Source organism: Serinus canaria, chromosome 5 (genome assembly GCF_022539315.1).
Source record: "Serinus canaria isolate serCan28SL12 chromosome 5, serCan2020, whole genome shotgun sequence".
Classification (NCBI taxonomy): Eukaryota; Metazoa; Chordata; class Aves; order Passeriformes; family Fringillidae; genus Serinus; species Serinus canaria.
The window spans coordinates 4,698,557-4,711,595 of record NC_066319.1 but is presented as its reverse complement, the minus strand read 5'-3'; the positions used below and the strand labels follow the sequence as shown (position 1 = coordinate 4,711,595).

Sequence of the window (13,039 nt, the reverse complement as noted above, 5' to 3'; positions counted from 1 at the left end):
GCAGATTGCAAATGTTCATTATGTGTGTACCAGCTTCAAGGAAACAGGGGTTTGTTAGCACTGGATCTTGTAACCTGAACTCCAGTTCTTTTGCCATTGCAATTACTTAAAATGTTTGCAAATATTTGTGATTTAGTGTCGATATTTTATTTATTTATTGTGAAGAAAAGCTCTGAATGCTTTTTTAGATTCACACATGAGCTTTTAGCTTAAATGTGGAGCAATAAATGAGAAGCTCAAATGATAGATCACTGGAAATATTAGTTTTCCTATTGCATTGGCAACAAGTTCAAGCTAATGTGCCCACATATTTAAAATGCTTTTCAATCAGACAGCATGTTCTGCAATAGGAGAGAGTGTACTGAGCAGCACAGAAAGGAACTAAGGGAGGTTGATGGTGAGCATGAGAAAAAGGAGCAAGAGTTTATCACACAGTTAACTTGATTAATCAAATCAAAAACTTTGTTCCATGTAGATTTTAGTTTAGTGCAGTTTATTGCTTCTTAAAAAATTGATCTAAAACATCAATTCTCAAAAAAAGCTTGGGAGTATGAAAGTACATCCTTCATTACATTCTGCCCTTCATTTCCTCTAATTTGAACAAACCCCTGGTAAAGAATTCCCATGGTCCGAGGTTTCTTTTCTCTTTCTGAAACAACAGACCTTGACTTCCTCTTCCCCTTGCTGTCAATGCTTGATTGCAAAGTCACAGAAGCTGGACATGACCCTGCTGAAGCTGCCCAGCCATCCCCTCCCTCCCAGCAATTCTGTGCTGGCTCTCATGGTGCTGGAGCCCTGAACTGCTCCACGCTGGGCTCTGCTCACAGCTGGGTGGTTTTGCAGCTCAGGGAAGCGCTGGGGTAGGTATCAGATCTCAGGTACACTCCAGGTGCTCAAAGTGACTCTGAAAATCTACTGGACAAGAGAGAAAACCCTTGGTATTCATCACAAGCAACTCACCGAGATGGTTCCAGTGCCATTAGTGAGCCCCAAGAATCTAAAGTGCCAATTATTTCCCATTTGTGTTTCTTTTCTAAAACAGAAATACTGATTCTCCCTTTTTCTCAGCTTCAGTTTGTCTTGCATATTGACACCACGACCTCTTCTGGGTAAAGCCTTTGTGTGCAGCCACTGATGTAGACTGGTTTTGATCCTACTGGTTTCTAGTATAAGTAAGGCAAATACTTAGTAAAAAGGGAACTGCCATTTTTATCATCCAAAAAAATGAACAACCTTTAAACATTCCAGACATTTGTTCCCAAATCTTGCAGAAAGATACTTTCAGTTAAATTAAATGCCTGCTCTTCAATTCTTTCAATGAGAGAAGTTGCTGTAGATTTAATAGTCAAGTGTTTAATTTGGCATGCTATTAATGGGTTTAATACCATGACTTTCAGCCTTCCAGGATTTTGTGTGTGTTCTCCAGGGTCTAAACTAATCCTCATGTTCATCCTGTGCATCTCTCTACTTTTTTATTCCACTTGAGGTAAATTAATCAACACTTCAACTGCCAACTTCTCCAACAGAAGCAAGGCTGTCTGTCCAAAATAATAAGGGGCAAAGAGAAGCCAAACCTCCTATCCAGGCAGTGAGACATTCAGAAGCATCTGAGGGAACAGGGAGCTCAAAAACTTAGGTTACTGAAAAATACATTGCTTTTATTCTCAGAAATAACTGGAGGTTTACTTTGAAATTCTAGTCAAGATACTTACCAGGCACGGTCAAAATGCTCTGTCCTGACATCCAGCTCAAGGAAGTCACAGCTATTTGGTACAAAGAGTTCCCAAATGTCTTGGTTTGGAAAGACAGGGCCCTGCTGAGGAAGGCAGGAGCCTCCCCTGAAATGGAGAAAATTACCCCCACCCCCTTTCAAATTGCTATAAATTTTTAATTAAGGGGTTCTCAGGCAACAAAAATTATGGGAGCAGGAAATAACAGTTCTTTAACAGGAAAGAAATAAAAGCATAAAATAAACAATGCAGTACACTGAAACACTGTCAGAGCCAGTGCACAACCTGACTCCCTGTGGGTCAGGGTGTTGGTAGCAGTCCCATTGGAATTGTGGCTCAGCCCTCCTGGAGTGTCAGGGGTGGTTCTGTTGGAGCAGGGATCCTGGAGAAAGGTGGAATCTTCCTCCAAAGATCCAGTGGAAGAAGAGGCAGCTGCTGTTCCTCTGGGGAATCCAGTGGAGAAGCTGTGGAGTTATTCCAGAATCTCCAGATTATATCCGGGTAGGAATGCTTGGCTCCTCCCTCTGGGCTCCCATCTCCCAATGGGATGCTGTAGTTCTTATCAGCCATGCAGGGACATTCAATGGCCTGTTATCAGCAGATGTCCCCTGCCAGGGAGGAGTGATTGTGATCACTCAGAGAGATAAAGAGAATTGCCCACTCAACAAAAGACAGCTGCCATGCAGATGGTAACAGAATACATCTTGCCTTGAAGTCTGGAACACCAATTTAATTCTGTTGTTAATTCTATCAAATTAAGTCACTCAGAGCACGGAGCACCAGTCACTCAGCAAAGGAAAAGGCTGAGCCCTTGTTGGAGCTCACTGTTAAGTTGGCAATGCCACTCGAGTTAAATACCCTGCCATTCTGGGTGCTGGCAAACAGCACCAGCACCTCCCAAATCTAGAATGTGCTCTGTTTCCAAGGATATTTCCAGCTGGCTGCCATTTCTACTGAAAATTGGAATTCAAAGGCCGTTTTGGGAATGGTTCAAAAGTACCTTGAATGGATTTGTAAGCTTTTGTGCTTTGTCACCTTTCAAGTGAAATAACATGAAGAAAACAGTTTTCTTGGTTACTGAAAAAGTAAACCCCTAATGATTTTTCTAGTGGGTTTAGGATCAAGCAACTGAAACCTTCATGCTCACATGGCTTTTTTTTTTTTTCAGAATATCTTCTGTTCTCAACACCCTGTCTCAAGAAAAAGCTCTTAAAATTAATTTTAAGGATATTCCAAAGAAAATGTCTTCTAACAGCACAACAGATCTTTCCAACACTGTAATTTATTCTGACACTAAAGAAAGTAGCTAGAAATCTTTAAAGTATAAAATAGTATTTTATGTAGTATAATAAAATACAATAAAGTCAGATATAAAGATTTGCACCACCGTAGAATTAAATTTAATAGCAGCTAATGAGCTATCAAAAGGAAAAAGATGGTACAACCTGACTTGGCAAGCAATGCAAGTTCCTCCTGCTGCATGTAATACAAGAACACATTTACCATACAAGAATAACTTCAGAGAGCCTTCAAGTCACATTATTGAACTCTGAAATTAAGACACTGTTATTGTGAAACTGCCTTCAGAGCCCTGTGTGTATCTGGTGACCACAGCACAGTATTTACTGACCTGTCACATATAAATTATATACAATTTAAAACTGCCAGTAGCTGGTTTGCAAAGAGGAAATAAAATAATTTTCATAACTACCCCAATTTACTTTTTCTATATGGTAATAATCACAATACAATAATGCTATATGGTAATAATCAAAATATGGTAATAATAATAATAATCAAATGGGTCTCAACAGCTACTGTTGTTACAAACTAAACAAAGTGCAGTTCTGTGATATTTTGGAGGATTCTCATGGGCAGCAAAACTGTACAAGAAGGCACAAATACAGACCAAACAGCTTGGCAGTGTCACACTGCTGCCATGGATTTAATTTCTGCTGCAGTCTGTGGGGTATTTGTGAAGAGAAGCAGCATTGATCCCAGACAAAAATCCTCCCCCTGGGGCTTTCTAACAACCTGGAGGAGTTTCTGTGGGTCAGAGCTGAGACAGCTGACTTCTCCAACTCAGAGCAAGAAAGATCCACACAGATTTCCTTTGATATATTAAATAATCAGGTCATGTCAAACCAAACCTCACAGACTCTAAAACGAAAACTCATTTTCCTGCTTCACAATTATCTTTTAAAGCATATTGCCTTTCATTGTGAATCTTGTTTTTCTATTGAATTTCGTGTAGCCTTCCTGTTCTGAATAAAATACTGCAGAATACTAATTATTTAAAATGCTAAAACAATTGCAGAAGCATTGGAAAGCTTCTACAAGTCTGTAAGTATAGATGAAGTTCTGCTCTGTATTCTGTAGCTAACCAAAACACCAGCAAAATAAAACCTCTAACAGGAGCTCCATGTTTCCCACAGTCTTTTATTAGACAAAAGGATGTCATTCTTAGAAAAGGAAGAGTTCTGCCACATACCAAAGAACCACAAATCAATATACCAGGGGGCTGGGCAATAGGGGGCATGGGAGGGAGAGGAAGAAAGGTCCTTAACAGATGGAGAGAATAAAGAAAAAAAACCCCAAAAAATTATGACATCTGCCTAGAAAACACTAAAGAGTGGAATTAGAGCATTTATGCCATCCAGAGCACAATATATTATTCAATAATTACTAGTGTTATTGCTGCTACTCTCAGTAGTAGCAATGTTCTTCAGCCAGCAAAGTCCAATCCCAGATCACTACTTGTGCTCTAATTATGTGTTTATTTCTTCATCAGAAAAGCATTCTTACTCATTAAAGTACCAAAGTGCAAGCTTCATTTCAAGGGTTTAAGAATGCACTAAATGTTAAATTTTGCTTACATTCCACTGAATAAATCTTTTAAAGCAGAAAGTTATTGGTCTACTAGAAATAAAAATTTCCCTTTTGTCACAGTCACGTTTTCTGGAGATATCCCTTTGCCCAGGATTTTTCTCCTGGGAAGCTGAGCAGCCTCAGAGAAAAAGGAAAACAATTCTTATCTCATTTGCTTCCCTTGTGTTGTGCTCACGTGTGGAATGTGTTTGGAGATTGTTTATCCAACAGGAGATTGTTGCGTTGGTTTCATGGGAGTTGTTTGACTTAATGACCTATGAAGGCCAAGCTGTGTTGGGGCTCTGGAAAGAGTAATGAATTTTCATTATTATCTTTTCAGCCTTCTGTCAGTATCCTTTCTGTATTCTTTACTTTAGTTTAGTATTCTTTAATATAATATAATATCATAAAATAATCAATGAGCCTTCTGAGCACATGGAGTCAGATCCATCATTCCTCCCTGCCATGGGGCACCCTGCAAATACAAGACCCTTTCTCTTGGGGAAGTTCTAGGTACAGTAAAATGTTAAGGACTCTTGAAAATCCCAAAAGGAGAAAAGACTCCTCAGAATTTGGTCTGGATGAAGCCTTACAGATACCCTGGCTATTCAGTTCTGGGTTTCATTTTGATTGTTTTGTAGGGATGAACACTTCTGACAGATACAAACTCAAATGTGGAACTGAACTTGACAAGAATTTGATTGGATGGTTTGCAGCCATGGCTTGACCTTCACGCTTTGAAAAAAGTTTAAATATTGGGACTTCTAGGGCACAGAACTTGCAGCCTTGCACTCTCCCATGAGGTTCCACTCTTTCCTGACCCAGTTTGATCTGTTCTTGTGTGCAGAGCCGTGGTTTTGGGAGTTTTTAGGGGATTGCTTTGGTTTTGGGGTTTTTTTTTGGGGGGGGTTGTGGTGGATGCAGGGAAAGTTTGGAGGTTGGGTTTTTAGTTTTGGGTGGGGGAGGTTTTTTGGGTGGGTTTTTTTTGAGAGGCAGGATATGAATCAGAAAAAAAAAAGACATGACTGCAGCTTCAATGGCCACCAAATTCCATAGCATTCCCTGTAGTTTTGTTTTTTACTAACATTTGAAATTTCTATTTATTTTCTATGGTTGGGTTTTTTTTTTTTTTTTTTTTTTTTTTTTTTTTTGTTTGTTTTTTTGTTTCTTTTATGTGGGGATAAAAGCAGAAGAAATCAAAAGTGTCTGAATATATTGGCAGCTTCAGTGGAGAACTGGCTTTTCTCCCTGAGCATTAATGCACTTAAAAAATGGGCATGTGGATAGAAAAGATATAAAAATGCTCATAGAATGGAATAGAAAATGTTTTACTTGCATTTTTTCTCAATTTTCCTATATCTGGAATTAATTTCATTCCTTGTTCCCATGGAATCTTGCAACCTCTTTCTGGCATACTCTGCAGACGTAGGTAAAAGACTGCTGCAAATCAGAAAATTATTTTGGTTAATATCTGAGAAATAATGAATGCTTAGCAATTAACATCAGGAAATACAATTTTTTTTAACCCAAAATTTATCTCGAATTCAAACCAAAATTCACCTTCACAGTTAAAGACATGCACCCAGGGAAACAAACTCTTTAAAAACATGCTCACAATAAATGTTGTATTCTGCTGCTGATTTTCTATCAAACTTCTTCATCCTCTCCTCACTTGAACCAGCTCCTAATTCACTTGGTGCTGAAGAGATACTCTGCATATTACCCACATATTTACCTTCTGCATATCAATGGCAACTGGGAAAGCAGAGACAGCTTTTCAAAAGTTCAGGTATTTTATCTTAAAACTCAAGCAAATTTTAGGCTTAGCAAATTCAGTGCAATATTCAGAGAAGAACAGCAGCAATGGAAGATGCACGAGACAACCTGCAGGATGTTCTCTAAATGGTGACACAAGTCCTGAGCTGGATACAGGGTGGATTCCATGAAGGAGGATCCCATAAATGTCATGGCCCAGCATGAAATTGCTTTTCCTTAAGCACACTTTACTAAAATATGCACAGTGGATTTTTATGGTTTGCTTCCACTCATAATTTCCAGGTTGGCAGAAATGTTACAGTATCATTTCAGCCTTATAACCCTGCACTAATCATCAAAATCTAACCTCTTTTGAAAACAAAGTGGACCTCTGAATGTTAAAACATGGGGAGAGCTAGACCATGTGCTGTGGGAAGAAGATTTGACAGGAAATTATCTTTACAATCTGCTGCTGAATAAATATGAACTTTGCTTGGAAACAGGTTCTTAATAGAAAATGTTAAACATTAGAAAAAAGTGGATGTTTTTCTCCAAAGCAATGAAGCTCATACAGCCAAAGTGATCTGCATGAAGAAACACCATCCCACGAAACACAAAACATCAGGCAGTGCAAATATCAAAAGACAATTTGAAGGGTAACATCCAGTTTGGTTTTTAAAAGCATGTCCAGCAAATACAACAGAACCCCTTTGTGAGTTCTGTCCATCCAAACTGGGTCCCTGGGCTCCACATGCCAAGAGCATGAAGTGAGAAATGGGGGAAAGTTGTCCATGGGTGAGAAAGCCCTTCCCTCTGCATGTGAGGAAGGAGCTGCTGCTGGAGCTGGTGGCTAGCAGAGGAATTCTGCTGGTACCTGGGCTTCCTCAGAAATTCCAGGGAAGCAAGAGCACAGGTGGTGCTCAGAGCAGCCCTTTGGGTCAGAAAGGGAAGCTGGGACAGCCCTGGGAGAGCCAAGGACAGAATTAACAGCACTTGGCTCCAGAGAGGGAGCAGTGGGTTTTAGGGAGCCAGAGCACAGATGATTCTGCTGCTCCCCTGTTTTTTCACTAAGGAGAACATACAGATTTTACCTCCTGGACCTTAAAAGCACTTTGTAAATCTCCCTGGAAGACTAAGAGTTAGATTTGAGAAATAGGAGGTCTGATGTTTGATACTTGTGAAAAATTTTCTCTCTGATGAAAAGCTATATTTTCCTGACCTTCTGTGTAACTACATTCAGGCTTTTACCCATCTAATTTAATTTATTTATTATCTATCTATCTATCTATCTATCTATCTATCTATCTATTCATCTATCTATCTATCTATCCATCTTTCTATCATCTATCTATCTATCTATCCATCTATCTATCTATCTATCTATCTATCTATCTATCTATCTATCTATCTATCTATCTATCTATCTATCTATCTATCCATCCATCCATCCATCCATCCATCCATCCATCTATCTATCTATCTATCTATCTATCCATCCATCTATCTATGTATCTATCTATCTATCTATCTATGTATCTATCTATATCTATCTTTATTATCTATTCTTCATTTAGATCGATTTCAAGACAGAAAACTAACACTTGAAAGCCACAAAGCACCTTGCAGTACAATAGAATGGCAATTTCCTCTCTTCACCACACAAAGTAGGCAACTAATAGTTAGTTCTGTCTAACCTTTTATTTCCATGCAAATAAGATGTGCCAGAAATATGCATACACTATTATTTTCACAGGCTGGGTTGAAACAAACTCTATTTAATAATAAAAAAGAAAGGTTAAAGTGACATTAACTTTTAAAGTGAATACTGTTATTAAACCAGTAACACAAGGTGAGATTACTGTGCTGTTCAGACCTCATGAATATGTGAAGATTTTCCTATAATGCTGGCACAGAACTGTCTGAAGGAATCTTTCATGTAGTACACATTGCCTTTTGCTCTGCTCATGGACGTATTTAAAAGTTTAGATACTTTAAATAAGAAATGAGGTTCTGTTTGACATCCTATTCCACTGAGGTTACTCTGAATTATGAAAAGTGAGCCTGATTCTGTAGAGATACAGCCCTATGAGCTAAGGTACTTCTCAGAGATTAAATATGGTTTCTTCATGAGTCACATTGATTTACAGAAAACCTAGAGATTAGAAAACATTAACTATTAATCAAGATCCTAATTTTATTCAGGCCTTGTATGGTTTAACCTATTGAAATACCTGAATGTGATCACTGAAATTTGATAACAAGAGGGAGAAAGAATTCTTGATGAATTTGATGCCCACTGTGCTTCAAAGACTGCACTTTAATAAATCCTGTACTTAGGAACACTGAGCCAAACTCTGAAAGGCTTTAGCATGTGAAGACCATGATGTGATACCAAAATGTGCCAAAATTCAAATTGCTGGTAACTCAGAAGCTCTTAGAACTATGTGGCAACTGAATGCCTGCTCTGAAAAGCTAGAGTTCATGGAATTCTCCAATCTAGTATTCACAATGTCATTTTTAGTTATCTTACTTTAGGGTATTTCTTGTTGAAAAATAAACTCTGCCCTCTCTCTCTGCTACTGTGTGGAAATAGAAACTACCAGGAGCAGTCCCTGGGCACATGGGGCTATCTGGGATTTAATCTGTAAATGCTGAATAACTGAAGTGAAACACGGTAACAAACCATGTCCTTTTCAGCAGCAATCCATGATTTTGGAGGGCTAATCTGAACTACCTTTAGAGGCTTTGATTTCCTTCTCACCTGTCCTTCCAAGTGGAAATAAATGCAGCAAAGCAGATGCTCCATGGTTGCTAAGAGCAATCACTGCCCTGTCTCTTTTTTTTTTTTTTAATTTCAATATAAACCATCCCACACTAGAAAACCTGTCATTTCTGAAAAAAAAAAAATAAATACTATATTTCTCAAAAAATGTACTGTTTAAAATTTGTTCTGCCCAGCAAATGACCACTGTAGAGAGGCTTGATTTACTTCTGGGGGGTTCCTGTCTCCCAAGTTGAGGGGCACAGATCAGACTTTGCTTTGGATTGTTCTCTCTAGGCACCTCTCAGCCAACTGAACTAAACAAATAATTTTAATGAGCAGTGATGTGTGCAGAAAAACAGAGTCTTTCATTGAGCCCAACTAATGAAGCTGGAAAAAAAATTATTTTAGGCTCACAAATCCTTCACGTTAAGTAAATAATCAATTTCATCATAAGTAAATAAAAACACTGTGTAGATTAAAGGAGACTGAAGTTTAGGAATTAACATTTATTTGGGGGAAAGATTTTACTAAATTTTCGTTCAAGCAATGTTTTTTTAGTGGAATACCAATGATTAAGAAGTATAAGGGAAAAGGTGGGAGTTTGGGCCTTAGTTATCCTTGGTGGGGATTTGAGGGTTTTTGCTGTTTTGGGCTTTTTATTTTTTTTAAATATAAAAGCTCTGAAAAATCATAAATCACTTCATAGAAGCACAATCTATTTTAGCCCCTTAGTTTTTAAAGAATGCATTAGCTTTCACTCCTCAAGATTCATTAAAAAACTCCATTTAAAAGCTGCCTTGAGCCCCTCAGGAAAGTGCCATCTGGGATTGTGTCACCCAAGAATATTCCAAACCCATTTAGACTTGAAAAGGCTTGCTTTGGAAGACAAAGCCTTCTCACAATTATCTCTCTGAAGCTGTGTAAAAAAAATATATATTAAAAGGGAAGATGACAGACAACCATCTGCTTCACTTTGTGAAGGTAGAGATGAAAATAAACACAAAAAAAACCCTTTAAAATAAGAGGCCTCCACAGCATTCATGCCAAGAAGGAAAAAGCCAGCCCTGCAGATGATACCAGGAGTGAGTGGGGTGCAGATGATACCAGGAGTGAGTGGGGTGCCTTGACATGACTTCAAATCTCTGCTTGGTTTGTCTGAACCCTGACAGGACCTTGCCAGGATCTGGCCTGTCAGTAAGGCAGTGAGTGCAGGGTTAAAGATGCACTGAGCTCAGGGATGTCTCTGGGCTCAGAGGGCAGAATAAAGGTGGAGAGGAACGTGACAAGCACCAGTGGGTGGGCTGAAAAAGCTTTGGAGCTCCATGGCAGGCTGGTGGGGAAGGGCAGGACCAACAAGTCCTTTTTGGTGGTCAGGCACTCCCTGAGGCTGGCACCTGGCCCTGCTTGGCTGCAAACACTTCTCTTTTTTCCACACGTGCCAAAACCATCAGTTCCCTAAAGAAAAGAGGAAGAAAAACTGCTTTATGAGAGGGCAGGGTTATAAAGCCTACAAAAGCTGTTACCATAAAGAGAGTTTGCTCTCCTGTGTGAGAAGGGCTCTTCAAAGCAAAAGGGAAAGCAAAGACCCTCATTTTCATAGCTGCACACACAGCAGCAGGACAGACGGACAGTGCAGGATGCACAATTTCTATTGCTGGGTGACTTCACTGTTACCAAGACTGCAGTAGTTACTAGGTGTAACTACTAGTAGTACTAATTACTACTTTCAGCTTTGTATATTTTAGGCCCTTATTTCCCCAGCTGCATTTCTTTAAAGAGGCTGCTGTCCCAGTGGATGTGTTCTGAGCAGAACTTGAACAAATAAAGGATTTTTGGTATGATGACGTAGGAGAACATAAGATGTGCTGTAAATATTTGTGTATGAAAATGTCTCTCCCAGGTACAGCAGCACATTACCTACCTGGACACCTGACAGATCAAGATATTTACAGTGCAGGGTGACACATCAGAATAAACAACAAACAAATCACAGAAGGCATTTTTGGAGAGTGACTGAAGGTGAATGGATCCCTGATGCCAAACACTTTCAATATTTCCAGCTGGAAGGCAAAACTGAAAGCTGAGTTTGCTGCATGTGTGTGCCCCAGGGAATGTGTGAGTGCTGCAGGTGAGGGTTCCAGCAGAGTGCATGGCTCCCCAGCTTTGGGCACAAGCCCACCCAGAAGAGCTCTCCTCTCTGCTCCCTTGGTGAGATGCCACCAGCTGCTGTCCCCATTGTCCCCAGTGAGCTCACCTGGCCTTCCAAGGACAATAAAGAAATAAAGCTGAGTGAATTAGGAGCCTCCTCCAGCCAGGTCTCATCAGCTCTTGGAGAAATATTTCACACCCATAGCTCAGATGTCTCAGAAGGCAGAAAAATCAGCAGGATGGCTTCTGTGGGAGTGCTGGAAACAAAAAGGTTTTAATAAAAGGCTAAATAACAAAAAACTGAGCCAGGTGCAAGAGGTCCTCCTAACCCTGATAAAACATCCCACAAAAGCCATTGGTTCCTTTGCTCTCTTCTTTTTCTACTAAATTGCTCAGTTGGGACCTTTTGGCTCCTGCCCAATTAGCTCCTTAAATCTGAGGTGAAGTCCCCCAGGTCCTATGAGACATCTTTTCACCTAACTGAGGAGAGAAACTTCTGGGCTCATTTCCTTTTCAAGGGGACAAAGGACAGTTTTGTCACTCTGTCAATAAGGGGCACATTCCTACAGCTGGGCAAAGTCCTCAATCTGTCCCAAGCTCCTTAGGAGCACTGGGGCAGGGCATGCTCAGGTGAGTCAGGTGTCTCCAGACTTCTTAAACCTGAGTAAAAGGTTCAAGACTTTAAAAAAAAAATTAAAAAAATCTTTCTACACTCCTTTCTAGAACAGAATTTTTGCACTTCCATTCAAGTTTCCACCCTCCATAATTCATACTTCAAATTCCAGGCCCAAGAGCAGGAATTTCTGAAGGAGGAATCTCAGGGCTCAGTTATATTCACAAGCTCAGAAAGGAGGGCAGATATTTATTGCAGCCACTCTTAGGACCCTGAGAAGCTCCTCTGTAGGGCACAAAGTGGGAGGCAGCAGGAATCTGCCTAAAATCTCCTTAAAAATCCAAATCTTCTCTCTGTATTTGGGAGAATTACCCAGCCAAGCTCATCAGTACCCACCATGCAGCCAAAATGCAGCAGAGCTGCTGGATGCATTTCTCATCCTGGCAAGATGCAGAGAGAGCTCCAGGTCCTTTTGTCTGCTCTGTCCCAGCTGCCTCACCCAGGTTAAAATGGAAAGGAGGAGTCACTTGGAGCAAATTCCAGCCATAAATATAATGCACATTAATTTAGCAGACATGATTATATCAGAATAATTACATGGAGTGTCTGGGATGCCAGACAAGTATTTAGTCACAAAACAAACCAAAAGGTGTCTAGGTGAATAATTATAGTTGAATAATTAGGTGAATAATTATAGTTTCCCTGAAGCTGGCTTTGTTTGGATTTTTTGGGGTTTTTTTTGTTGTTGTTGTGGTTTGGTTTTCCTGCACATCAGCTACAGGGCTATTAAATGAATGAAAAATCATTTTCCAAAATTACATTTTTCACTTGGGGACCAATTTATTTTCCCTGCACAGAGATTTTGCTTGATGTATCAGCATAATTTTGAGCATTTGCCACTCTTTGCAGATGTCAAGCACATCTCCATTACTCTCAACATATGTGACTTCATAATCTCTTTTTTTTCCTTTTCTGAAATCATATTGAAAGCTTTGCAGACTTTCATCCTCCCTGTCCCTTGAGGAGAGACTTCATTTTTTAAAAATCCTATTTTTGTTTGTTTTGTTCTTAGACTTCATAAGTTATTTTATAAAACTCTCTGTATTTTTGCAAAGATTAAGGATGTAATCAGTTATGGCCCCAAAGAACACACCTGTGTAA

The 13,039-nt window shown here is 39.5% G+C and overlaps 1 long non-coding RNA gene across 2 annotated transcripts; it reads right to left on the bottom strand.

Moving 5' to 3' along the window:
- Window positions 1–5,954: 5,954 nt before the first annotated feature.
- Window positions 5,955–12,365, bottom strand: LOC127059696 (uncharacterized). 2 transcript variants are annotated; one of them, XR_007777734.1, is made up of 3 exons: window positions 12,275–12,365; window positions 11,372–11,522; window positions 5,955–6,038 (listed from the first exon to the last, which is right to left on the bottom strand). It is a non-coding gene; the product is annotated as an uncharacterized LOC127059696 (long non-coding RNA). The 2 variants fall into 2 exon arrangements; XR_007777735.1 differs by lacking the exon at window positions 5,955–6,038 and adding an exon at window positions 10,523–10,572.
- Between the last annotated feature and the right edge of the window lie 674 nt (window positions 12,366–13,039).